The 27,982-nt window shown below is 39.8% G+C and overlaps 1 protein-coding gene across 3 annotated transcripts in view; it reads right to left on the reverse strand.

The window, feature by feature from the left end:
- The window catches only part of CCSER1 (coiled-coil serine rich protein 1), a 1,136,372-nt gene that overhangs the window by 205,746 nt on the left and 902,644 nt on the right, over window positions 1-27,982 (reverse strand). The gene's annotated exons all lie outside the window — the stretch shown is intronic.

Here is a 27,982-nt window from a genome sequence, read left to right on the forward strand (position 1 = left end):
ATGTTCACATTGTTGTTGTAATTTGTTGCATGGGATCATTTTATTTTGCAGAGCTTGTAAGATTCAGGCTGCAGCATGGACAGCACATGGATTACAGAGGCACCTTCCTAACACGTCTCCTGCCCAAATAACTAATTCTTTCACTCTCACTAATATCATTTGTATTCCCTGAAGAAGAGCTTTGCATAAGCTTGAAAATTTGGTCTCTCTGACCAAGAGAAGTTGGTCCAATAAAAGACATTGCCTAAACTGTCTTTCTTTCTAATATCCTGGCCCAACACAACTAAAAAAAATAAAAGAGTTGTTACTTTGGCTACATGGTTGTGCAGCCAAGGCTACTGCTTGCAAACCATGGTCCAGATATACCAAGTGTAATTATTTTGAAGTCATTTGACACAATGTGACCGAAGCTTATCAGTTCACAATGATTAGCTCCCTCTTGTAGTTCTGATAAGAATGTGATTCACCACTGATTAAATCCAGCATTTACCCCAGTGTAATTACTTAAATAACTTGAAAGTTAAGCACTTACACCAAGGGGTGGGGGGAATAAGCAGCCCACAGGCAGGACATGGTCTTCAGAGATAGCCCCTGTTGGGCCATCAGATACTTTATTTACCTGAGCGTCCACATGTATGGCTGCTGGCAGCTCCTGTTGACCCTGGTTCACTGTCCCCAACCAATGGGAGCTGCGGGAAGCAGTGGATTGGCCAGGAATGGTGAACTGTGGCCAACAGGTGCTGAGAGCAGCCATACCTGCGGATGCTCAGGTAAATAAAGCGTGTGGGGGCTCCCCAGCAGGCTAACCCTGGTGAACTGCATCCCACTCACAGGCCATTTATTGCCCATCCCTGACCTACATTCATATTAACAAATAGAGAGGAACTGGTTGAAAATTAAAAAGTGGAAGGCAGCTTGGGTGACAGTAATAATGAAATGATAGAGTTCATAATTTAAGAAATGGTAGGAGGGAGAGCAGCAAAATAAAGACAATGGAATACAAAAAGGCAGATGTTAGCAAATTAATGGAGTCGACAGGCAAATCTAAGGGGGGAGGGGAAATTGAACACAGTTGGCAGGTTTTCAAAGAGACATTATTAAGAACACAAGAGCAAACTATTTCACTGCATAGAAAAGGTAGGAAGTATAGCAAGACACCACCCTACTTAATCAGGAGATCTTGAATGATCTAAAAATAAAAAAAAGGAGTAACGTTAGTTTGAACCAAGCAGTTTGGTTCAAACTAACGCATCCCGGCACGCGCTTTCACTTTCGAAACAGCTGTTGATTGGAGTAAGGTGCTGGCAAGATCATGCTAATGAAGCGCAGGATATTTAAATCCCCGCTTCATTGACTATTTTGAATGCCTACATTTGCATCCCTAGTTCAAACCGGCCATACTCAACTGGCCAATGGAATGTTGGACATCAAGCCAACTAACCACGTTCAACCAGCCAAATAGCCACATGTGGCTAGAATGTTGGACATCATGGGCCTAGAAGATGTTTGGTCCTATCGTGAGTGCAGGGGACTGAAGTTGATGAGTTCTTGAGATTCCTTTCCATTCCATGACTTTATGATATGTACATAGCTACACACCCATCTTAGGCACCACATTCTGAATTTTGGTACTTAACTGACCACTTAGGTGGCTATATGTGGATTTTCAAAGCAGATCAGAGGATTTAGCCACACTACCCATAGTTAAATCTGTATCTAAGTACCTATACTTACTACTTAAGCACTCAGGTGAATTTAAAGTTCTGTTTCATTTGCTTTCCCTAATTGACACTTGTAATCTCTAGGAAGAGGTAGGTTGCAGATCATGGATGAAATCCTTGTCCCATTTAAATAATTTGCAAAACTTCCACTGATGTCACTGGGGTGCAGATTTCATCCTTGAGCTTTACAGGTTGGATCTGTCTGTCAAAAATGTTACTCTAGATTGTAAATTATGTTAAGACACAATCAGTGAAGGAAGTAGGGCATGGGACCCCCAGGAACTAGATGCCAACTGGCAGTGTTTTCAATGGGACTATGTGCCTGTTAACAACTGGCTTCATGCAGGAACACTCCATTCTACCCCACTACAACATGATTTTTAAATCAGTTTTTGCTGGGATGAGTGAAGCAATTATCTTAGAAATTGATTATCTCACTTTACACCAACTCAGAACTTTCCTAGACTAGGAGAATTGTCAGCTGGCCAGGTAAGTTACCCCTAGTTGGTACTACACGAGTTGTGCAAAGTGGCCAGAAGAAGAACATAGAACATAATAGTCCAGTTGATGTTTCACTAAATTCCATAATCATGGCCAACCTTATGTAAGGGGACTGTTACCCCTTACTAAAACTCTGTGGGAGTTTTTTGGTTTGCCAGCTCCCACTTTCAGAGGGGGAAAGGTTCAGGAGGCTGACAGACCCCAGAGACAATGGAAAGCAGCCAACACTCCAGCTCAGCCTGATTGACAGGTTGGATAGGCCAGTGAGGAAGGGGAGAGGCCAGGCCCAGTCCTCCCTGTGAGCTGGGATTGTTCTGGCTCTCTCTCTGAACAAACAAGCTGTGTGCAGAAGAGGTCCTAAAAAGACAGAGAGCTGAAAGAGCAGTGCAAGCTGTATAAAGAAGTCCTGCAGCGACAGAACCAGACACAGACAGGCCAGGAGTACAAGGTGTGTGGAGAGACTGTCTTGCAACAGCAGAGCCAGGCATACACAGCACAGGGAGTGCAGACCCTGTGTTGAGCAGCAGACTGGCAGTGCTCAGAGAGCCAAAAGGAACAGAGAAGCAACACAAGGAGCTGGAACTGGCCAAGCAGCACAGCCTGCAGCTGGATGTGGTGAGCACCTGGGACCAGCAAAGTGTGGGGAAAGGCTCTGGACTGGGATAGGGGTCTGGCCACTTTGAGCTTGAGACTGTGTGGTCACTACCAGAGCTAGCATGTCCTGCCTGTAGCCCCCCTGCAGCATATCCAGGGCCTCTAAGAAAGAGACTGTGGACTGTCCTTACACTCTGCAAACTGCTGTTTTGATGTCCCTGTGCTACAGAGCAGGGCTGTGTGTTCTCATTTAACCATTCTCATTTTTTCTTATTCTTTTCTCTTTAATCAGTTGTTGTTTAATAAATTGTATTTGCTTTGAACCTTATGAAGTGATCACTGGGCCAAGAAGACCTGCAGTGTAAAGAGAGCACCTCGGAGTGGGGACACCCTAACTCCTGCCCCTAGTGACTACAAGGTCAGGGATTAAGCCCCAGGAAACCTGGGCCCAGCCTTGTTGGGGTTTCAAGGGCTCTGCTACTCAGGAGAGTGAAGGGGGAGCCCTCAGGATCAGGGAGCCGTGGGGTAAAGGAAGTAGGAGCTGGGACTCAGATCCTTTCGTTGGTTTATTTCACCGGTGTGTATAGAAGCCAGGAAAGTTCCCCACAATAGCGGGATCATTCCCCCGCTTACACTTAGAAATTTACCAATCTCCTTATAAATTCGATAATGTTACCTCAGGGTTTGCAGTATTCCACAAGTATCTTCTATTGTGTCTTGAGAATGCGAAAACACTAATGTAAGATTGATTTATTTAAGTCAAACCTAGAAAGTTTTCTAATGGCAAACACTCTTTGAAGACAATGGGAACCAATCTGTCATCTCTACTCTTCCTGTTGTGTGCCACCATGAGAACAAAATAGACAGAAAATCACCTTTGCGTCGTACATCTTCCTTCAGCGGATCTAAACACAGCCAAAGCTGAAAATTCAGCCTTTTGACTCAAGTAATGTATAAATACTGATGCACCTATTTACCTGCAAGCAAGTAACTGAGACTCTTCCTTTTCTGCTGATAACAATTAAGTGTCTTTAAGTCATAATAATTATTTTTTTATACATTTACAATGAGACCTATCTTAAGGTACCGAAAAAAAAATTAGGGAATTCAGTGCCTAAATCCAGGCTGGAAAGAGGTGCCTGTTTCTTCTTGGTATTCACATAAGCTATGGTATGTTTTGATGTGGGGTTCCTTTAATTTCTCTGTTGGGGCTGTTCCATTTTGGATAAGCAATTAAAGAATTATTGGAGCAGAGGGGACTGGGTCTTCCACATCCTGGGCTATACAGTCATTCTTGATATGTTTACAGTACAAGCCCAGGATTCAAACTCAGGCTCAAGCCTAACCCCCCCTTTTCATCTATATGTAAATTATACTAAAGTAAGGCTCAGAGCCAGGATTTTAGGATTCCACCCACACAGGTTAAGGATCTAAGCCAATGGGATTACAAATAAGTGTAGATGTTCAAATCCTAGGTTAACAAAGTTAGGGCTTGTTAACTTGAGTTCTATTAACTCTGGCTTACATTGCAATGCAGACATACCCCATACCCCTCACGCCTGCTATGTTTGGACCAATGACTCCAATTATTTCATCCAAAATGGAACAACATCTACAGGAGCAACTGAAGGAGCTCCCATCAAAATACTCCAGAGTCCGGTGGATAGAGCACTCTCCTGAGAGGTCACAGACCCCTGTTCAAAACTTTTCTCCTTGTGAGGCAGAGGGTAGAACTAATCAAGTGAAAAACCTGACCACTGGGCTAAAGATTATAAGGCAGTCCTCCTTCCCCAGGCTCTTAAAATTAATGAAGAGAGGCTCCACAGCTAAGAATCTCAAAGCAGGGAGAGGCACTAAACACTCATTCCTTAGGCACCTATCTCCCGCAATTTATTTTAGTAAATCCTGATGCCTTAACAAGGACTTCATGAATCCCAGTGATTTGAAAATGCCTAAAAGTTAGATGTTATTATGCTAAGTGTATACTACCTAACACCCTTTGTGAATATAGCCACCCATCTTTTCGGTGAAATTTAAAACATGAGACCCTGAATGCCTTTAATTAAAAAAACAAACATATAGCAGTTTTGCCAAGTATAAGGATATTAACCTTGATTTTCTATCCAGATTCTTTTTGTTTACAGTGTCACCTGAAAGTGAAACAGGTGTTGTGGCATTGTTATAGTCAGCATCACAAAATACTTATGTACCAGATGCAATAAATATCTGTATGTTCCTTCACACTTCAACCACCATTCCAGAGGACATCCATCTAGGGTGCTAATACATCCATGCTGCTCCATGATAACCTTGTCTCTCAGATTTTGGAAGGCACTTGAGATTCTTAAACTTTGAGACAAGTGCTGTAACTTTCTTCAGAAATCTCATGTTGGTACCATCTTTGTGTGTTGTCAAATCTACAGTGAAAGTGTTCTTAAAATGAGCAACATGTACTGGATCATCATCCAAGACTGGTATAATGTAAAATATATGGCAGGATGTGGGTAAAACACAGAGGAGGAGATATGCTATTCTCCCCTAAGGAGTTGAGTCACAAATTTAATTAATGAATATTTTTAATGAGCATCAAAACCTCATGGAAATGTCTTCTGGGATGGTGGCAGAGGAATAACGGGACAATAAAATATTTAGTATATCTGAATACCTTACAATACCTGCTATAAAAGTGCTACTGGAACACTTTCAGGTGACATTGTAAATAAGAAGCAAGCAGCATTATCTCCTGCAAACTTCTTTCTTTTAGCAATTGGCTGGAGAAGAAGTAAGACTGAGTGAACTTGGAAACACTAACATTTTTTATTGTTTTGTTTTTTAATACAGTTAAGTAACAATCTACATTTGCAAGTTGTACATTCACGATAAAGGATCACACTACAATACTTGTATGAGAAATTGAAAAATACTATTTATTTTGCTTACCATTTTTACAATTCAAATATTTGGAATAAAACTATTATAAAGTGAGCATGGTACACATTGTATTCTGTGTTGTAACTGAAAATGTAGTAAACATCAACATATTTAATAAATTTCAATTGGTATTCTATTGGTTAGCAGTGCAATTAAGACCATGATTAATTGTGATTAATATTTTAATTGTGATTAATTTTTTAGTTAATTAGAATTAATTAACAGCCCTACTCTCACAACATGCTAAAGATACCAAATAAAGATGCATCTCAAAGGGAAAGTCAATGTTATGTAGAGTTTGCATGCTGTAAGCTCTATCCAGCTAGCCTTTAATGTAGTGACTTGTAGAGCCTGCTCATATCCACATCCACAAAACTGAACCATGGATATTCTGCATCCACTTCTGCTGTTAAGGATACAGAAGGATATAAAGTTGATATCCATGAATTTGCAAGGCTCTACTGGCTTGTAGATAATTAAATTACTGACCCCCTACAAGATGGGATTGAATCTGCTAAAATATTTTGATGTTATCCCCCTCCAGTGGCATGTTTATGTAGTCCTTTACTTTTGGCAGTTAATGGAAATCTCCAATATTGTAAGCAAAAAAGCCTGTGATTCAGGAAGAAATACTGATAGGTTTTTATTCACCACTCCAGCATTGACAGGAACAATGTCCAGTCCTTCTTTATTCTAATGAGGAGCATCACGCACCTTTGAATTAGGAAGAAAACATGTCACTATAAAGAGGAAAATACACTCAACATGGGAGATACTTGAGATAGCAAAAAAGAAAAAAATAAAGGAGCCCAAAAGAGAGAAACGGCTGCTATCTCATGACCTTTAAATATTTGTATCTTCCACTATGCTAATAAAGGATAAGGGTTGATGGGAGTTCATGCACACCCAGCTAAATTGTCTTTTCATATTGGTTTTAAAAGATGTCTTTTAAAAATAGAAGCTTTTGCAAGCTGGGAAACAAGGAGCTTTTGCGTTACAGAGGAGAAAGTGATACAAGTATCATAGGTGAGGTGCAGTGCTACAGACATAACCAGACTGACTGTAGGGAGAAATGGGAGAAAGGAAGGACATGTCATTTGTTTCTGTTATTTCTGTCTGTAAAAGAGTCAAAAGGCCATTGCAAATGTGTGGCTGCAGTAAACTGTGGTTTATTAATAAACCAGCAGGAGTCCTTGCCAACATATGTTACACTATTGATGAAGTTTTTACACACTCTAAGTGCTAATATTGAACCCATACTTGTTTTAAATATATTTTGGAGCCTTGAAGCAAATCATTCTTCTGTGAGAGAAGTCTCTCAGGCTACATCTACACTGGCGCTTTCTCACGCAAAAAATCTTTTGCGGAAGAGTTCTTCTGCAAAAACTCTTCCAGAAGAGAGCGTCTACACTGGCATGTGCTTTTGCGCAAGAGATGTGCTTTTGCGCAAGAGCATCCATGCCAGTGTAGACGCTTTCTTGCACAAGAAAGCTCTGATGGCCATTTTAACCATAGGGCTTTCTTGTGCAAGAAATTCATGTTGCCTGTCTACACTGGCCTCTTCTGGAAGAGATCTTGCGCAAGAGGGCTTATTTCTGAGTGGGAGCATCAGAGTTCTCGTGCAAGAAGCCCTGATTTTATACATTAAAACGTCAGTTTACTTGTGCAAGAACACGCGGCCAGTGTAGACAGGCAGCAAGTTTTTGTACAAGAGTGGCCACTTTTGCGTGAGATCGCGCCAGTGTAGACACAGCCTCATATTTTAATGACATAGTTTTCAGATTTGTTAAGCAATTGAAGCTCTCACTGAAATCAAGGGACCTCTGGGTGCTACACCCCTCTTAAGTCCTTCTCTGTAGATCTTTTATGCACACTTATGCATATACTATTTTGCAGTTTATTAGATTTTATTTGTTGTTTATTTCTGTTAAAATAACAATAGAACATTGCACCATCTAGCTTATTTTCAAAATGAAAAACCAAATATTTAAACTCTTATGAAGTTAAAATAGAGGAGAGGAAAGTGGATTCATAATCTGTCTAAGTACACACCGGTTTCAGTACTGGTAACTTTAATAATAATCTATTATTATTCTAGAGTCTGAAATCAGCACTCATGAGCTGGCTACTGGTGCTCATACAGAAAGACCACTAGATTATCAATATGAGAACACCATGTCAGGCTTCCAAATTGCTTTTGAAGTGGGGAACCAGCTTTTACCCAACTTGCTTCAGGAATATAGTCAATTGTTTCAAGTTAGGAACAATTATAGGTGCAGCCATTTATAAACTAATTTCACTCCAGAATCAGTGAAAACTTGGATTATATGGAGGACCATAGTCCTGATTCTCACCTGAACTACTGTAGTATATATCAAAATCCACTGATTTCCATAGAGTTATTTTAGGTCTACATTGGCACGAGGTAATAATCCACTGCAATATCGACTGACCAATTCTCCACGGAATAAAAAATACTTCCATATGATAGTCTCACAACACAGGATAAACCCTATCTTTTCACTGTTACATGAAACTCATCCTCCACTAATAGCATCCACTCACTATTCATGCAGGAATGATAAGTGAATGTGAATTTTATGCATCAAATAATCAGGTATGTTGCTCCTCTGTTTTTATTTAGTCAGCCATTTCTAATTTCTTTTCACTGCAACTTTTTAAAATGCAATCATAATACAACCACCTTCAGTTGTTCCTGAAAACACTATCATTTTTTAATATTAACAAAGTGAAAATATTACATGATTTTCTTCAGGAATCACAGTAACTATCTGCTAACAGCTCCATTGAGATCACGGAGGCACATTGGCTTTAGACTGCCACAGTTATTCTATTTTCATGCTTTACCAGAACTAATGCTTGCCACTTTTTTTTAGAGTAATAACTTCAAACAGCATCCAAACTAACCAATTTTGACTGCAGCTCTTTTGTGATATCAACGGCAAGGGAGCCTGAATGAAAAAAAGAGGATTCATAATGCAAACTATTATATTAAGGCCAAAAAAATCTAGATTGCTGTTCGGAGTTTCTCAGTAAAAATACTTCAGCAGTCACATCAGTTTCCTCCATCTCTCCCAGTCTCAATGTTATTATTTCATCTGTTATTACCTCTATTATATATGGTGATTCAAGTCCCAAAGGGTCACCTTCAGAAACTTTCAAAACTGAGCAATGCAATATACAAACTTATGAAATCAATTCAGTTGAATTGAAGATCCAATAGGCAGCACCAGTTCACTACACAAATAATGTAGTCCCTTTTGTGTCACTTTCTATTAGAAACATTCATAAAGATGATAAGCAAATTAATAACTGAAGAAAATAAAAGAAATCTCACTACATATTCCATGAAATTTTTTTTTTACCATAAGCATCCTAATTTCTTAGGATACATGGCTACCAATTACACAATTAACAGGACAGTAATAAAAGATAATAGATTTTGGGTTTGGTATGCACATGATAGGGTAGGAGGAATTATTTTATGGTAGATATTTAAAATATGAACATAGAAAAAAGATCTATTTTCATCGTGGAAATGGGAAAGATACTTTTGTAAAATGCAAACAAAAAGGCACAATAACTTAAAACCAACAGACGATATTTAAGTTCTAGCTAATGCCACCTGTGAAATATTCTCATGCTGAACTGATGAAACCTCATGGAAATTTTGGCAACTGATTGGTGTGCCATTGTGACAGGTTTTGTTGATGTGATAACAATTGTGAATTCCAATACCTTTCACTGTTATGAACAAGTGTGTTGAAGAAAACGATTTTTATCAATACATGATTGATGGCAAACCATCTTTGAATGTATAGAATTTGAATGCCTAGGGATGATAATGGCTTGTTGGGTCTCTGCAGGCCCACTGACAGGGAGGAGTCAAGGAGGACAAAGAGGGCAACTGCCTGGGGGTGCAGTGATTCAAAAGGACCCAGGACTCATATTTGTTGCTGCTGCTGCTATTGCAACAGCAGTAGGACCTCCAGGCCCTTTAAATCATTGCCAGAGCCCCAGGCAGCACAAAGAGCTGCCAGGGGAAAGCTAGCCCCCAGACCTACCCCTTCTGGGAATATGGAGCCAACAGCCCCCTTCCCCCTTACTCAGGGACCTGGCAATTCTTGCTTACCCCCTAGATCTCTGAATCCATTCCCCTGCATGGATAGGATATGTTATTCTATTACATTAGAGTTCAAACTTCTTGTCCTAGCCTCTAAGGGTGCGTCTACACAGCACCTGAAACTCAAAATAAGATATGCAATTTGTGCTACACAGCACCAAATTTTGAAATACAGCGCTATTTTGAGCCATCGCTTAACTCCTCATACAATGAGGTTTACAGAGATGGAGAAATATCAGATGCATTCAAAAGACGTGGGGTAGCTATTTCAGGATATCTCTGGTATTCTGAAATAACTTTGCTGTGTAGACATACCCAAAACACTTCACATTTCCATCCACCATCATTTTTTGCTCTCATCTTTTTTTGTATTACCCCTCCACTTTGCCAACAATGCTAGCCATTACTACTCACACCTGCTTTCTTGCACGCTGTTCCTTATCCACAGCACATCTGTCTGAATTCACCTGTATTACTTTCTCACCCAAATCCCTCTATAAACCTATTGCTACTTATAATTATTTTGAAAAGTATCAGTGGCAATCTAGAGAATAGATAATTAATAGGGGCATTCTGGCTAGCTGGATACAAGCATCCAACTGGCTACCCATAATTTCTGCTGTCGTTGATCCAGCTATGAATTGGTTATACTTTGTAGCTCGAAGCATCAGACTTTTTGCCAACAAGAATTAGGCAAAATAATGCAATCAAAAATGAAATGCTTACTTCAATGGAGCATCCACCTGCTGTTTTGCTTATTTTCATTTTCTTTTATTTTGAAAGTAAAATATTCTTTTTACAGAGGCAAAATTGTTGACAGTCTATGAGTTGATGGGATGTTTATGATTCACACAGACTGTAGTGTTAAAACTCCAAGGGTACGTCTAGACTACAGGCTTTTGTCGACAGAAGTTTTGTCGACAGTATCTGTCGACAAAACTTCTGTCGACAAAGAGCGTCTAGACACAGTCACTTCTGTCGACAAAGCAAGTTGCTTTGTCGACAAAACCCTGTAGTCTAGACACAACCCTACATGCAATAACACCTTCTATCGACAGAACTCTGTCGACAGAAGGTGTTATGCCTCATAAAATGAGGTTTACCAGCATCGACAAAACTGCTGAGTTCTGTCGACGTTATGTCAACAGAACTCAGCGGTAGTGTAGACGCAGGTATAGTTTTGTTGACAAAAGTCCACTTTTGTCGACAAAACTCTGTAGTCTAGACACACCCCAAGAGTTCTAAATCATACAGTGCACCTGTGTTCTCTTCAGCTTCTTTTTTCTGGATTAAAATAAAATGTCACAGTACTACACAAGAAACGTAGTGTGGAACACTTGGATGAAATATCAAAAAAGCAAGCATTTTAGAAAAAAATTATGAATGGCAGCTGCATTTTTGAAAATAAACATTTTAATCTTGTAGTAAAAATATTTTTGAGTGGAGTTAGGAAATTTGCAACTGATTATTATGAACCAACTTATTCTGAAGGCAAAACTACAATAAAGTATCCAAATTTGTGTATTTTGAGGTCTCCTGTGAGGTGCTGAGCACTTTAGTTTCCACAGAAATAGAGGGAGCTCAGCAACTCTCGGGACTGGACCTATGGCACAGAAATTGCTATTTTTTATTATTTGCATTTCAGGAGTAATTAGAGACCCCAATCTATATTAATATCTGCTACATGTACGCAAAGGGTATGTCTAGACTGCATCCCTCTGTCGGCAGAGGGATGCAGATTAGGCAGGTCGACAATGTAAATGAAGCGGGAATTTAAATATCCTGCTCTTAATTTGCATTAAAATGGCTGCCGTTTTTGCCGACTCAGCAGTTTGTCGGCAAAAAGAGGCAGTCTAGAGGGGAATCTGTCGAGAAAGAAAGCCTTTTTTGACAGATCCTGTAATCCTCCTTTCAGGAGGCATAAGGGATCTGTCGAAAAAGGCTTTCTTTCTCGACAGATCCTCCTCTAGACTGCTTCTTTTTGCCCACAAAGTGCTGAGTCGGCAAAAACAGCAGCCATTTTTATGCAAATTAAGCACGGGATATTTAAATCCCCGCTTCATTTACAATGTACACCTGCCTAATCTGAATCCCTCTGCTGACAGAGGGATGCAGTCTAGACATACCCAACGAGAGAAACAGTCCCTACCTTAAAAAGCTTAAAGGCTAAATTAGACAGGAAACAGAACACAGCAGGAAGGAAAGGATACAATATATAAGCATAACATTGGGATCTGAGACATTCACTAGATGAAGGTCATATTAGAAGACTGTGAGACAGCCAGAAACCAAAGCCACATCTGCTGAATCTTAGTCCGGTGACTTAGCCACCTTCCCCTTTCTTTGTCTGCAAATACTGAATTCCATTCTTCTCCAAGCTGCGTAAGTGCCCCTGATTTTTTTCTCTCAAAAATTCTTCTTCTTACTTCTCTCTGTTTGTATTTCTTTCCAAGATATGAGATTTGAAAGTGCTAAAAATATTAGATTTCATAAGCAATTGTTCACATCTAAGTCCTTTTTTAACATTATCTGTGTTCAAAACTGGCCCAAATTATACCTTTATGATCTCTTTTACAAAAGCTGCTCATCACTTAGGTTCTTTTCCTCCCTGAGGTGTGAGAAAGTACTGTGTGTTTTGCCTTCAACAGAGAAACAAGAAAAAATATTTTGATCCTCTAGTGGGTGGAATTACCAATATGTAGCCTACATACAACTCCCAAATATTTAAAGTTATGTGCAACAGCAGATGATAGAATGGAAATGGCACATATTTCTTTACTTTTTTTTTTTTTGGTGTGAAAACTGTACTTCAGTTGAGTAAAATTATTAATAGAAAATAGCCTCTAGAGAAAATTCAGCAACAGTGTCTACAGATATATTCAAAGAAATCTGTTCCTCCTACAAATATCTTTCAAAGTAAAATTATAGCTCAATAATGAAGATGTATTTCCATCTTAAAGTTAGCAGTAAATATTTTACTAGCAGTCTCCTGGCATATTTTCAGCTCTGAAAGAATAAATATTTGCATGCAATACTCAGCAATCTGCTTTCACAGTTAAGTGAAAGATTCTAAAAATACATTTTGCTAGTACACTCTGAATTGGCAAACTCATGGCACCCAAATTCTTATTACTGTTTTCCATTGAGCTCACTGGGCAGTAGTCATGCCTTTAAAGTAGCAGAAATGTAAAGGCCCATGTGGGGTAATAGAAGAAATTACAGCCCTAAGCTTTGAAACTTTACTGATTACTTTACTGAACTCTCTGGGGTTAAATATGCTTTAGAGTAGGCCTTGATATTCTGTGTGATTCGGCATCAGCTATAATACTGTCTTTCTATACCAAAAACTATTTGCAAATAGAATGGAAATATAAAATGCAAAATCCTAAATTAGAAGTTGCACTCTGATGCAATCCCAGATGCTTTACGACAGGGCTAGGCAAACTACAGCTCACAGGCCGTATCCAGTCCATAGGAACTTTTCATCTGGCCCTCGTGATCTCACCAGGGAGCACAGCTGGGGACTTGACCCAGTCTTCCTGCTGCTCCTCAGGTGGAATACCAGGTGGGTGTGGGTCAGAGCTGGTGGTAGTGCTGGGGCACCATTTTTTCCAGGGCTCTCCCATTGGCCAGGTCCCCTGGGCATGGCCCTTCAGCTCAGTGGCTAATCCCCCAACGAGAGGGAGGTGAGGCTAGTGAGCATTTGCAGCTCGCCATGCAACTTGCCTATTCAGATGTGGCCCTCAGCCCAAAAGGTTTGCTCATTCCTGCCGTATAACTTCTCAGGGCATGTCTACATAGCCCTACGGCAGCATGTACAGAACACACACTGCATGGATATGAACAGTAGTCTAGATAATGAGGTACTTAGGTGAGTAGACTAAAGACATGCCTGAACCTCAGAGTGTGCATTCTACATGGCTGTCTACACATGCAAGCAGTGGCTTTTCATCTACCCCAGAATCATTAGCAGTGTAGTGTCCCCAACGCCAGTGCTTTTCCCCACCACAGTGAGAGAGTCCAGCGGCACCAGTAAAAGACTCTGGCAGGGTAAGGTGGCATAGAAAGTCTCCCGCAACTTGCCACCTCCCCCAGTCAGAGCATTCAGTGTGGACACAGCCTGTTCTTCACTGCAATGTGTAGTCACATGTGTAATGTCAATACCCTACAGGTCACCACCAGTGCAGACAAGGCCTCAGAAAGTACATCTACACTGTGATAAAAGACGTGCATCATTGCCCCTCCTACCTCACAGGGTCTCAGTGCCCAGGCTTGAGCCTGAGAGTTTACGCCGCAATTTTATAGCCCCCACGGCCTGAGTCTGCTAATCTAGGCTCTGAGATCTGGTGTGGTGAGTCTTTTAATGCTGTGTAGCGGTACCCCATGAAACTTAATTCAAGAAAATAGAGTTTATATATCATTCAATGTACCCAAATCTCTTTAGCAGCTTGATTTCAGGATCCTTTAAAAATATCTCTAATTTTAAAGCCCTTCCTGAATTTGATGCAAAAGATCTCTCAGAGCACAAAGGGTCTGATTCCTCTCCCACTAACAGCAGTATAAGTCCCTTGTAACTCCATTCACATCTCTATAGTTACCTCTGATTGACAGCAATGTACGGAAGAGAAGCAAGAATAAGTTCCCTGCTTATTCTCTTCACCCCCATTCTGCTCCTTTCACATGTCTACCTCTAGCCTGATTTTGTCCCTTCACACAATCTTGTCACTCCCGAGAGAACCACCTTTTCCTCTCCAATTCCTACTATTTGCTCTCGTTTTCCTATATTACTTCACTTTTGCACTCCATTTCATGTGAATCTCATCTAAAACATACTTTCTCAATTATCTGTATCTCAATTTCTACTTCCTGTGCTATTTATTATTTAACTGTACAACTATATTATATAACTCTCTAGGGCACTTTTGCTACTACTTCTATATATAAAAAGTACCATAAAAAACAAGGTCTATTGTATTATGTGGTATATCAGAATAGCTTATATTTTTAAAACTACAACTCTGGAGTTAATTCCTGTTGAAGTATTAGCTGTATACATGTATTATTATACATTATGCATTAAAATACCACAAGTCTTAATAGCATAATTATTTCAGGATGTCAGATACAAAACATCTAAGGCAGAGAATATATTACGGGAAATGTACAGATTCCCTGGGTAAAAGTAATAGGAGTTTTGCAAGGAGGGACAGACAGAAAAGGATACGCAGATTTCACCACACTCACGATCAAACTCTGGCTGACCAAATATCTATTGGGAGAACAATATTTTGCTTCACAGACACTCAGATATTACGCCCTTTCCGAAGTGCTTATACATCATGCTTACATCTACTTTGCTCTGAATGCTTGTGTATGAGTCTTATACAATTTAACTTTACCAAGTAATCTTCCAGATTTGATGGATATCTATTTTCTGAAAAAGTTGCCATGCAGAAGTTCTTCTTTCTTTAGAAGTCATTGGGAAAATTTCCTATTGTCTTTAGAGGGCACGGACTTCATTCAAGTCATACAGTGTACATTGTCATAAAATAAGTGAGCCTGCTTGTTGAAATATATAGAGAGTCTCTCTCTATGTGTAGGTGTTTGGAGTGTAATTAATTTCCCCAACATATTAGTGTGTGTATGCACATGCACACATTCATGAGGACATATTGAACAGATAAGTACAGATCAAAACCATAGTATCTATATATAGATTTATACATGGACATGTCCAGATCTAGATGTAGCCCTGTAGCAAATGTTTGGGGGAAAGAAAGCTGAATGACTATAGGAACTAATGCCTATTTTCATTTAAAGTCAGGGACAAATGCTAAAGGATGTCTTTGTTGCTGCCCTTTCACTCCTAATACAATATCTCTGTCATGGATCGTTTAGTTGTAAGAAAACTCAATGTTTTCATTAAAATACAAATAAAACTCATATTTTCAAAATAGGCAGGGAAAACAAAAATAATCTGACAAACGACAGAATACACAGGACTATTCAGTCATGCTAATGTGAACAAAGAAAATACAGCAGTTTTATAGTTTTGTAATGGAGGGAGGAGAAGAAATTCTCTCTTACACATATGCCCAGTAAAGTAAATTACAAAAATACAAATGCTGTTTTCATTATGGCCCTGGTCTAATATCCATGGAAGTCAACAGAAATCTTTCTATTCATTGCACTGGACCCAAAATTATTCTTTTGCTTTGTAGATCCAACAATAGTAATCAATGCTATGACTATTAAGTCTGATTTAAAGTCAAGATTCTCATAACTTCCCTAACTTGTGCCATTCTAATTATATCAAGTGTCGTAGATTAATACCTTTTTACATAGTGTTTTAAAAGACTCATAGAATCATAGACCTGGAAGAGACCTCAGGAGGTCATCAAGTCCAGCCCCCTGCTCAAGGCAGGACCAATCCCAAGTAAATCAACCCACCCTGGGCTTTGTCAAGCTGAGTCTTAAAAATCTCTAGGTAACCCATTCCAGTGCTTCACCACCCTCCCAGTGAAATAGTTTTTCCTAATTTCCAACCTAGACCTCCCCCACAGTAACTTGATACATCAAAGAAAAAAAAACAAAAAACCAAGCCATCACTGTGATGGACCCCTCCCTTATGCTTTATGAAATGGACTTATGGACACAAATATACATAACTCAAATATGCTTTGGGCAAATTATCTCATGAAACATATTGATCTTCATGTCATAATCCACTGAATCTCTTTATCTTATTTTGGTGTATGTATTTTTCTTGTGTCTAAAATTATACATGTGGAGTATGGCATGCTTTATGGTTTTTATATGTGTGAATGAAAGCCATCACGGGTGTTACCCTCAATGACTTGATGACCAACTTTTAAACAATCTCTTTTGTCCTTTAAGTCTTAGGAGTGGTTGGTCTGGGGAAGTCACATGTCCACCCCAAATGGCCAGGTGACTTCCCATGCAAAAAGGGAATCTTTAAAAACAATAGGAAAGTCTTTTGGCTGGCTCCTGTGGCACACCCAAAGAAGGGAACCAGAGACCGGAGGGAAAAGGAGACTTCCTTGGTTTTGGAAAGTTTGGCCAGGAAAGAAACAGTTTTAGGGTGAGTTTGTAAAAGTTGGTACTGAAGTTTTCGTGTAGAAGTAACTAAGCGTTTTCTGTTATTTTGAATGTATAATCTACTTTGCTCTGCCTTTTCTCTCCTATTACCACTTAAACTCTACTGTTTGTACTGAATAAAATCACTTTTATTTTCTATCAAATCCAGTGTAAATAATTATTACCTGGGGGCACAATCACTGTGTACATTTCTCCTTTCATTGCTAATGGGGGCTTACCTAAATAACTCATTTGGGGTTTTGATCCCATTTGGGGACTGGTATCCTAGTAAGCTAGGCCCAAAACTGCATTTTCCTTGGACTTGAAGAGATTCAGTGTCTGTATTGCTTCTCAGGGGAGGCAGTGATGTCAGCACTGTGCCTTGGCTGGGGGAGACCAGGTACTTAGCCTAGCAGGACAGGGCAGTGAAAAGCCCCAGCGAGAAAAAAGGAGGGTGGCAGTGGCCTTGTTAGTAGGGTTGCCAGACGGTTTCAGAAAAAATACAGGAAAAAAAAGGACCCCGAGAGTTATAAAGCCAAAAAAAAGCGTGGCCCCTTTAAGAAACGCGTGGTGAGGCTTTTGGGCCCTAATAGGCTGCCGCTGCCCACCTGCCATCTTGCAGCTCCCCTGCAGTACCCAGTAAGCACGAGCGTTGCCAGGCTGCCTCCGTATTGAGCTGGACAGCCTGGGATTTTCTCCGCCCGGCCAGAAAAAAATCAGAAAGTACCAGACATTTTAGGTGTCCGGTAGTTTCTGAATTTTTTTTACCAGACAGGAGGTGAAAATACGAACTGTCTACTTCAATACCGGACACCTGACAACACTACTTGTTAGCCCCTGGGAATTACCCCAAAGGGGTCGTCTGTGACCTCACCCTGTCACAACCACCATTTCAATAATTACATCCCTAAAGAAAATTAATGAATCACTAAGGGCCCAGTCCTGCATGGGACTAAGGGCCCTTAGCTCAACAGAAGCAGAGGGTGCTCAGTATATTGCAAGGTGAGACAGCACTGGGCCCAAGTTACAGACCACAGTTAGGACAAACTGTGGCTCTTTTCATAACAGTCTTTGGGTTGCGTATTTACTGCACATCACCATCAAACCTTTTTCTAAACTGAATAACAGTCTGATCTAGCACCCATTGAACTCAATATCCTGACAAGTTTTAAATTATAAATAGATATTGGGCTGCAATGCTTCATCTAAATGCTTGTGAATTCTGGGAAAGTCTGGACCCAGCTCCAGATCCAGACCTAAAAAATTGCAGGTCATGCTTCTCTCTACTATGCTTAAATGCAGACTATAAAGAGATGCAAGACATTGAAAATTTATGTTAAGATGAAGTGTATTAAAATAATACGTACCCTTTGCAAAGCCCTTTAATTTCCAGAGATGCTGAAGAAATAGTTGCTTAACTCAGAGAGAAAATACAGAAGGATGTGTAAGAATCCCATACTGAATTAAGGAGTGTTTAATTTAAGTTATCCTACAAATCAGAAGCAGCTAATTTCACAGAAGATGTCTACTGGATGTACTATATTTATAATCTAGGTTTGTGTACAAATCTAATTAACAGAGTTTTGTGTGCCTTGTTGGTTAATTAAGCTAATCTGACGGCTCATTTAGAGTAGGTGAAATGATATTCTGAAAAACATAAGCAGACCTGTAAAAATAAATGTAGATTATTATAGACCAAGATGACCGGGAAGGCTGGTCAGCCTGTGGGAAAAGTGTTAACAAGGGAACATGGAGTCTTTCAGCTGCAAGTGACTAAACAAAACCTGGACCAGGTCATTCCCATATGATAACTGTTTGATGGCTTTCCTAGGGCACATCTAAACTACATTTTTTTTGTAAGAGGATATGCAAATTCCATGGGAAACTGCATATCTTCTTCCGATCTCACTTTTGAAAGAGGATCTTTTGAAAGTGAAATTAGTCTGGATGCAGTTTTTTCGGGAAAAAATCCTTTTTCGAAAAAACTGCGTAAACCTCCTTTTTTAAGGAAGAACTTTTTTTCGAAAAGGGATTTTTTATGAAAAAACTGCATCCAGACTACTTTCACTTTCGAAAGATCCTCTTTAGAAAGTGAGATCTGAAGACGATAGATATCCAGTAGAATTTGCATATCCTCTTTTGAAAATTCTACGTAGTCTAGACATCGCCTTAGTGTTCTCTGTCCTGTTCCTCACAGGCAAATAAATGTTCACATCACAAAAATACACCACAACAGCTGGCTCAAACTATAGTGATTTGTTCAGAGTGTCAACAGAAATGAAAGTTTAAATGGGCATCAGCTGCTCTCAGATACCTATGGCTAGGACAGTATTGAAGTACATGGGCAAAACAATACAAAAAAACCCAAAACAAACAAAACATCACCGCTATCCTGTAGTGTATAGTGTTCAAATGGAAGGTTTTGGTCTCTAGTGCCCTTAATTCAAAAGCAATTTTTATTAAATATAAAAAACTTGATTCTATTAATTGGAATATTTTAGCCTTCTCAGTTCTATCCTTACTATGGCATTGCTGCCAACTCTCACAACTTTACTTCAAGTCTGATGATATTTGATGTTCTACTTTAAATCTTCAGTTCTTAGAGAGAGGTAATTATGTAGAATTTTCAGCTTTTGCTTAAAAAAAAAGATGTTTCTAACTCTCTTCCTGACGGAGAAAATCCTGAAAATGTGACCTCAGGTAACCCTCAACACTCAAAACACAGAAAGCAAATTAAAAGAATCGAAATTTCAATTATTGAAATATCATGAATTTTAGGTCAATTTTAAGATTTTGTGGAGCCTGATTCATATTTTTTTAGTATTCTGTGTGCCACAGTAAAACAAATGAGTTTACACAGTGTAAATTGTAGCCTTAAGTCAACTTCCCATTGTTTCATCTGTTCTCTTATACACGTCATACTATATATATTCATTCCTTTAGGCTTAATTCTGTTCATATTCGCTTGTGCAGTATAGAGGGGTTTTATATATATTCTTGATGTGATGTCTTTAACATAGGCTATCCCTTACCCTTCCAGTGAACCCCTTTCAGCACACTGTTTAAATAGCACATTAGCTGTTGCGAGAGGTCACTGAAAACAAAAAACCTCACATATGGCTGCAGGGGATTGTTCCATTAGTGATTTGGTGTTACTGCCTAGATACTTTTCTTAGTACTAGATGTGGGCTAACTTCAGTGGTAAAGCTTGGATTCCCTTCAGGGCACAATCTCTCTGTTCTTCTCACTGCTGTTCCTTCTAGAAATTCATCTAAAAATAATCAGTAGACAGCTATTTTTTCCACCTCTTCACACTATTCACTTCAATACAAGTCAACTCCCTGCAACTACAATAATACATTATGAATATGACTCAATCTCTTAGCCTTGCTCTGAACCACATGATTTGCCATTTTGTTAGTGAGGTTTCCTCTAACAATAAAATTGTGTAGGCTTCTGTATGGCTCACATATCATGTATATGGTGCCACAATCTCTAGTTCCTATTGCGAGAAAGTTTGAGTCCTTTTTTCTCCCAGGAATTTCAGTAGCACCTGCCATGTCACAATTCATGCTAAAAGCATAACTGTACTGTGGAAAGATACCTAGTTCTATGACCATTAAAGGCCATGTCTATACTAGGAAAGTATTTTGAAGTTACTAAATTCAATTTAATAATTTAACACATTTGAACTTGCATGTCCACACTACAGGGAAGCCCTGAAATTAGTCCGAGTCAAGTTCTATTATGTGGACATGTTACCTTGGACTTAGAGGTCTAGGAAGCACTGGGGCGTAATTAGTCTCAATTACTTCTGAGGAGTAATTATTTCGAAATAGCGGCACCCAAGTGTCCACACTACTATTTCAAAATAATTATTTTGGAATTAGCGTTATTCCTGATGAAAAGCAGGAATACAGATTTCTAATTCCGTGGCCCATTATTTCAAAACTAGCTAATAGCCTGTCATAAGACAGGATTTCCGGCTCTCTCCTCTGCATCCTATTCCCTTTCTATCTCGCTCTTCTCTCCTGAGCCTCCAATCTCTTGCTCTGTCTTTATCTCTCTCTCCCTCGCTCACCTACTCCCCCACTCTCTCTCTCAGCTCTCCTCCACCTCCTGCCTCTCTCTCCATCTTTCTCTTTCTCTTCTCCCCCTCCTGCCTATCACTCTCTCTCCGCTCTCCTCCTCCGCCTCCTTTCTGTCTCCTCTGCTCTCCTCTGTCTCCGTCGGGGATGCACGCTCGTCCAGGCCCCGCCCCCTGGCCATGTACATCACCGCCCCGCCCCCCTTCCCCTCCTGCTGTGGCACTTGGCTGACTTCTGCGCTGCTCAGCTAGGGGAGCAAGCGGCGCACGCGGCCGTTTGGGCCCTGCACTCCCCATGCAGCACGGGCCGCCCAGAGGGAACAGCCAGCATTTCAGGCAACCGTGCCGCCCACCAGGAACAGCCAGCATTTCAGTGTTACATTGGGCTACTATATATATGATAACAGGCTTGGTATTGTGGACGCGCCACTTATAAATTTGACCTTGGGGGGGTTATTTCAAAATAAAGTCCTAATATAGACCAGAGCACAGAGAACTGTTCTGCTAACTAAACCTGGCAACCAGACAGAGACAAAAAGGAATTAGGATTAGGGACACAGAGATACTAAAGTGAGAAATCTGAGGAACAGCCAAGCTCAGAATCAAGATTAGGTCTAAAACTGATGTTTATTGTTATTTAAGATTACAATAATTCCAAGATCCAGGAAGGGATAACGGCAATATCCATTGTGTATCTACTGTGTTAGATGCTGTGGGGCTAGGGCTCTATCTCTTAATTTCATTTTCAAAGCATGTAATATGTGAACTAGTAAGCCAGTCCTAATCAAATGCGCATTGAATCAGTGCCCAAATTTAAAATCAAAATTCTGCTAGAGGAAAAAATATATATGGCTAAACTTCGATCCTGGTATACAACGTCAGCATTTAATTGCAAACTTCCAACCTGGTATTGTAGAAAGAGATTTATAGGAACATCACAGTTTTGGGGTCTTTGTGCTAATTGAAACTTTTGAGGCTTGCCACTCACTGGTAATAAACTAGGCACAGAAGGGAAGCAGCAGAATAAGGGAAACAAAGCAAAGATTTATTTGGTCCTGCCATGAGGACAGGGAACTGGACTTGATGACCTCTCAAGATCCCTTCCATTTCTAGTATTCTATGATTAAAAAAGGAATCTCTAAGCATGGCAGTTATCTCAAATTCAACATTGTTATACTCTTTAGCTGGTGCACGTGCGCACACACACACAATTTAAGAGGGGACTATCCACTCTCTTTTATTATGGTTTGAGATGTACCTTGAAGATGACAGTAAGAAGCAATGGTGTGTGAATATGCCAATTTATTTTACACATTGACTTTATTTTGAAGCTGATAAATGTACAGTCACTGAAGTGGCACAGGAGAGGAAATCATGAGTGAGGGACAGCTATTAACAATTCATAATGACAAACAAAACTACATCTAAGAAAGTAGTTGTAAAGTAATGTCATTACATTTTTTCCATTTGTTTTTCTCCCTTCAGAGAACACCTAATCCAGAAAGAGAGAGACGCTACTGAGGACATCAACTTTTGAAAGTACAAGTACTACTAATAATTCTAATAGTTTAATTTCTTCTCCCATTTATGGAATTTCTTCCTTCCTGCATTCTAAAGTCAATAGGAAAGGAAGAAAAATATCTTCTTCAATACTCTGTGTTAAATTTCAGTGTACCTCAAAATGCCCAATCATGATCATAAATACATAATAATAAATATGCAGTACTACCCTGTTGAAGTATTCATGCCATTGCACGATTCATTACAATGATGAAACTCAAATATAAACATTATAAATGCCAAAAAGTGTTCTAAAAAGTGTGAACTAGTAAGCCAAATTGTGGCCAATAATTTATACCAGTGGTTCCCAACCCTGAGAACCACAGACCTCTGGGGGTCCACGAGGGCACTGCAGGGGATTAGCTGAAAGTTTTTAAAGTAAGAATTGGGTCCACTGTAGTGGGCCCAATCCCTAGTTATCTTTTCCTTTTCTTCTCCTCCCTCCCCTCCCCACAATGCTATGGAGCACGATGAGAGGGCAGTAGCTATGTGCACTGGGACATAAATTGGAATAAATTCCAATAAATTCCATAAATTTATTCCAGTTAAACACTGGAATCCCCATCTCTGGAGATATTTAAGAAGGGTTAGATAAATGTTTATCAGGGATGGTCTAGACAGTACTGAGTCCTGCCATGGGGGCAGGGGACTGGACTCGATGACCTCTCGAGGTCCCTTCCAGTCCTAGTATTCTATGATTCTATGACATGGCTTGCTTTTGACCCCATTCTCTGGAAGCTAAGGGAACATGGGAAAAGTGTTTGCATGCCGTACATGCCTCTCATGCCTGGCTGGTGTGTGAGAGGCATAGAAGGGATGCAGCACTTTCCCCTCATTCCCTTAGCATCTAGAGAACAGGATCAGAAGCAAGCTGTGACCCGAAGTACAGAGCTGCTGCCCACCGTCCACGCCCGTGCTCCCGAACTTCCGCCCTTGCTCCCTACCCTCCCGAAATTCCACCCTTGCTCCCTACCCTCCCGAACACCCTTTAAGAGCTGGCAGCTTCAGAGCTCCCTTTGGCCATAAGAAACCCCTTGCTCTGTAGATGGCTAGGGGACAGGAGCTAAGGAAGCAGCACTGGCAAACAGCAACCAATGGGACCGGAGAAGCTCCGTGCCCTGCAGTCTGTATGTCCCTCAGCTGAAGCTGACAAGCTGTGACTCTGGAATCTGCTTATAAATGGATCCGTCACTTTTTACTATATTTGTTCTCTATTTTGAATATGCCACCCTGCTCTAACCATTCAGAAGCTATTAAAATGGTGGGAAGAGTTTGGTTAGGCCAAATTGACCACTAGCAAAAATGGATAGGTGGATCCAATAGAATTTTATTCAATAAAAATATATGGCACCTCAAAGTTGTTACATTTCAATGTGGACATGCTGTATTATTTCTCAATACTTCTGTATTTGTTCAGATAACATGAACTATTCTACGTTTCAAATCATTATCAAGCAATAGAATGTTTGAAAACAACTGTATTGTTTGGGGGGTCTGTAAAATTGTAATAGACTGAAAAGGGGTTTGTATGCTCAAGAAGGTTGGAACCACTGATTTATCTTATATTGAGACACTGTAAGCCCAATTCAAGGAAGTGCTTAAGCATGTGCTGACAGTTATGCACGCTTTTTGAACAGGCATGCCTTATTAAAGCAAGTTTCATAGGGGTAGCCGTATTTGTCTGTAACTGAAAAAACTTAAAAAACAATTAATAGTCCAGCAGCATCTTAGGGACTAACACAAAATGTAGATGGCATCATGAACTTTAATGGGCACAATCCACTTCAGGTGAATGGAGTAAAGGGATCCAAATTGCAAATAAATAGCAGAGAAAGAGAGGGTACCAGAGAGAAAAAAAAAAGGTTGTCAATTAGATTGTCCATGCTAAATGAGGCTAATAGAGAGGGCTGAAAGTATTTTGGGAACCCGGTAGTTAGCATTTTATGTCATCAGGATGTGGAAAGTAGCGGCCCATCTAGGTCAGGTCTTTGTCTATTGAAGGTGTCAAACTTGTAAATGAAACCCAGTTCTGTAGTTTCTCTCTCTAGGGGATTTTTGAAATTGCTTTGAAATAATATAGACACTTTTAGATCCATTAATGAGTGCCTGGGAAAGCTGAAATTTTCCCCTACAGGTTTCTGTGTGTTACCATTACAAATATCTGATTTGTGTCCATTAATCCTCTGTTGTAGAGACTGTGCAGCTTGGCCAATGTACATGGCAGAGGGGCATTGCTGGCATTTGATGGTGTAGTCACTACACTTACCTACATGCCTCTAGCTTCCACCCAAAACACATCTCTCCGTCAATTGTCAATAGCCAGGCCCTGAGATACAACTGGATTTGTTCCAATCCTGCAGACAGAGACAAACACCTACAGCATCTATATCAGATATTCTTAAAACTTAAATACCCACCCAGAGAAATGAAAAAACAAATGGACAGAGCCAGATGAGTACCCAGGCATCAGCTTCTTCAAGACAGGCCCAACAAAGGTAACAACAGAACACCACTGGTCATCACCTACAGCACCCAACTTAACCCCCTCCAGTGCATTAACAATTTACACTATATCCTGGAAATTATCCCTCAGTCTCACAGGCCTTAGGGGGGGAAGCCAATCCTCCCTACAGACAACTCCCTAACCTCAAACAAATTCTTTCCAGCAATCACACAGCACACCTCGATCATACTCACCCAGGAAACCACCCCTGCAATCAAGTCCGGTGCCAACTCTGTCCACACATCTATACAAGTGACATCATCACAAGACCTAACCACATAAGCGGCTCATATAACTGCACATCCACCAATGTGATCTATGCTATCAAATGCCAGCAATACCTCTCTGACATGTACATTGTCCAAACTGGACGGTCTCTGCAACAAAGGATTAATGGGCACAAATCAGATATTTGAAATGATAACATGCAGAAACCAGTTGGGAAACATTTCAGCTTCCCCGAGCACTCACTAATGGATCTAAAAGTGTCTATATTATTTCAAAGCAATTTCAAAAGTCCCCTGGAGAGAGAAACTACAGAATAGGGTTTCATTTACAAGTCTGACATGTCTAATAGAGGTTTAAACAAAGACTTGACCTAGATGGGCCACTACTTCCCACATTCTAATGACATAAAGCGCTGGGTACCTAGAATACTTAGAGCCCTCTCTCTTAGCCTCATTTAGCATGGACACTCTGAGGCAATGTCTAGACTGCAGGTTTCTTTCGGAAGAAGCTGTTCTGGAAGAGATCTTCTGAAAAAACGTCTTCTGAAAGAGAGCGTCCACACTGCGAAAGCACATTGAAAAAGCCATCTGCTTTTTCAACAGATAGCGTCCAGATTGAATGGACATGCTATCTCGCATGTAAGCTGTGACTACTATGGGCAGAATTGTCACCAGGCACCTGCCCTTTTTCCTCTTTCCTCTTCTTGCGACAGAACTCCGTCTTTCCCGTCCACACATGCCTTTTTCCGAAAGAGCTCTTTAGGAAAAAAGCTTCTTCTTCGTAGAAAGAGGTTTACCAATTTCAGAAAAATCCTTCTGTTCTTTTGATTTTTTTTTTTTTTTTTTAGAAAGAACGCGATTGCAGTGTGGACGTAATTGAAGTTTTTAAAAAAATACTGCTGTTTTTCCGAAAAAACTCTGTAGTGTATACATAGTCTAATTGCCAATATTTTTCTCCATTTACCCTTCTCTTTCCCTCCCCGTCCCCCTTCTTTCTCTGCTATTTATTTGCAACCTGGACCCCTTTACTCCATTCATCTGAAAATGGGTTGTGCCCACAAAAGCTCATGATACTATCTATGTGTTTTGTTAGTCTCTAAGGTGCTGCAGGACTATTCACTGTTTTTTATTAAAACAAGGGCTCACATCATTGACATGGTCTGTGTTACTATTCACAAAGAATCTTATCTAATAGGGATAAATGCTCATTCGTTTTGTGAAACATGAAACTTCATTGTTTTAATATGTTTTTGTATAACTCCATCATACTGGAAAGAAGCACGGATAAAAAATTAATTTGGCCAGGTAGAGTGCTATTAGTGTTGTGTCCCGAGGTAATCTGAGACCAACTTTTGGTTCATTCAAACAGGGCTAAAAGTTATTAAGAAAAAAAGGGTGACAACCAATTTCAAGAACGAATCACACACAAAACAGGGTTAAAGATGCTGTTTTGTTCAAGAGATTTGTCAAATGATCCTGCCAGTAACACAGGGATTTAACAGGGGTTAAAAGAGAAGATTTAAGATGATAAAATGGAGGAATGCTGAGCTGGATGATTCAACAATCAATAGGCTAGTCAGAAAAAAGAGCAAAGTCCCTTGCTATTAGATTGTGTACTTAGACTTCTCCTGTTCCAAAATTTGTTGTGATTTAATGATCTGGGATAATGCCATCATGTTCATTTCTTGTTTATTTTCTAAGACAGAATTTGATTTGAATCCAGATATCAGAGGTGAAAGGTTAACATACTAACTTACCTACCATTGCTTACCATTTCAGTAAAACATTAAACATGCCTAATTTGAACAGCAGTGTTTAGCTGAGTTAGTGCTAGTTACTGTGTGCCAAAACCAATTAGTGAATAAAGATGCTGCTATAGCAACAGGAACTAATCTGCCAATTAGTAATAACTGCTGAAACACCTGCCATAAAACAAACATATTCGGAAGGGTGGTCCCTAAAACAAACTTCTGTTTTAAAGTTATTCAATTGACCTTCACTAAAATAAAGAAATTAAGAAAATTATTATGAATAGACAAACAACATTTTTAAAAAGGGAGCTTCAAAAACATATTTTAGGATCTTAAACTAATTAGCTATGCTATGTGTCCAGGGAAGAGAACTCCAGATGGCAGATAGTTAAAATAAAGAGCATATACAGTAAGTTCAACACTGGAATACCAGCTGTAAATCTGTGAAGTGCTCTGATTTGCCAAAGCTAGAGGCTACCGAATAAGCAGAGCAGGATAATAATGCATCAGAAGCAATAACTAACACACATATTCCAAGCAAGAAAATGCCATGACCATACATAGGGGCAAGCACAAGGTACTGATTCAAATAAGAATCCTCACCAAACTTAAGTTGAAATTTTTGATGTTTGCCAATAACTGGCTAACTTTTTAAGTTTTAATTTTTGTATAGCCTTATACTGCATGGGTCCATCCAAGACTGGAAATGAGAGTTTTTATTTGTTCCGCAAAGCAACTAGCATATTTTTGGTCTCTTGTAGTATTCTGAGCCCAGCAATAAGAAGAAAGCATCAACAAGTATAGTATGGGATGCCGTGATTTCTCTGTCACAGTCTTTAAATTGAGGTTACATATTTTAATAATA

Source organism: Pelodiscus sinensis, chromosome 4 (genome assembly GCF_052426305.1).
Source record: "Pelodiscus sinensis isolate ZL-2025 chromosome 4, ASM5242630v1, whole genome shotgun sequence".
NCBI lineage: Eukaryota > Metazoa > Chordata > Testudines > Trionychidae > Pelodiscus > Pelodiscus sinensis.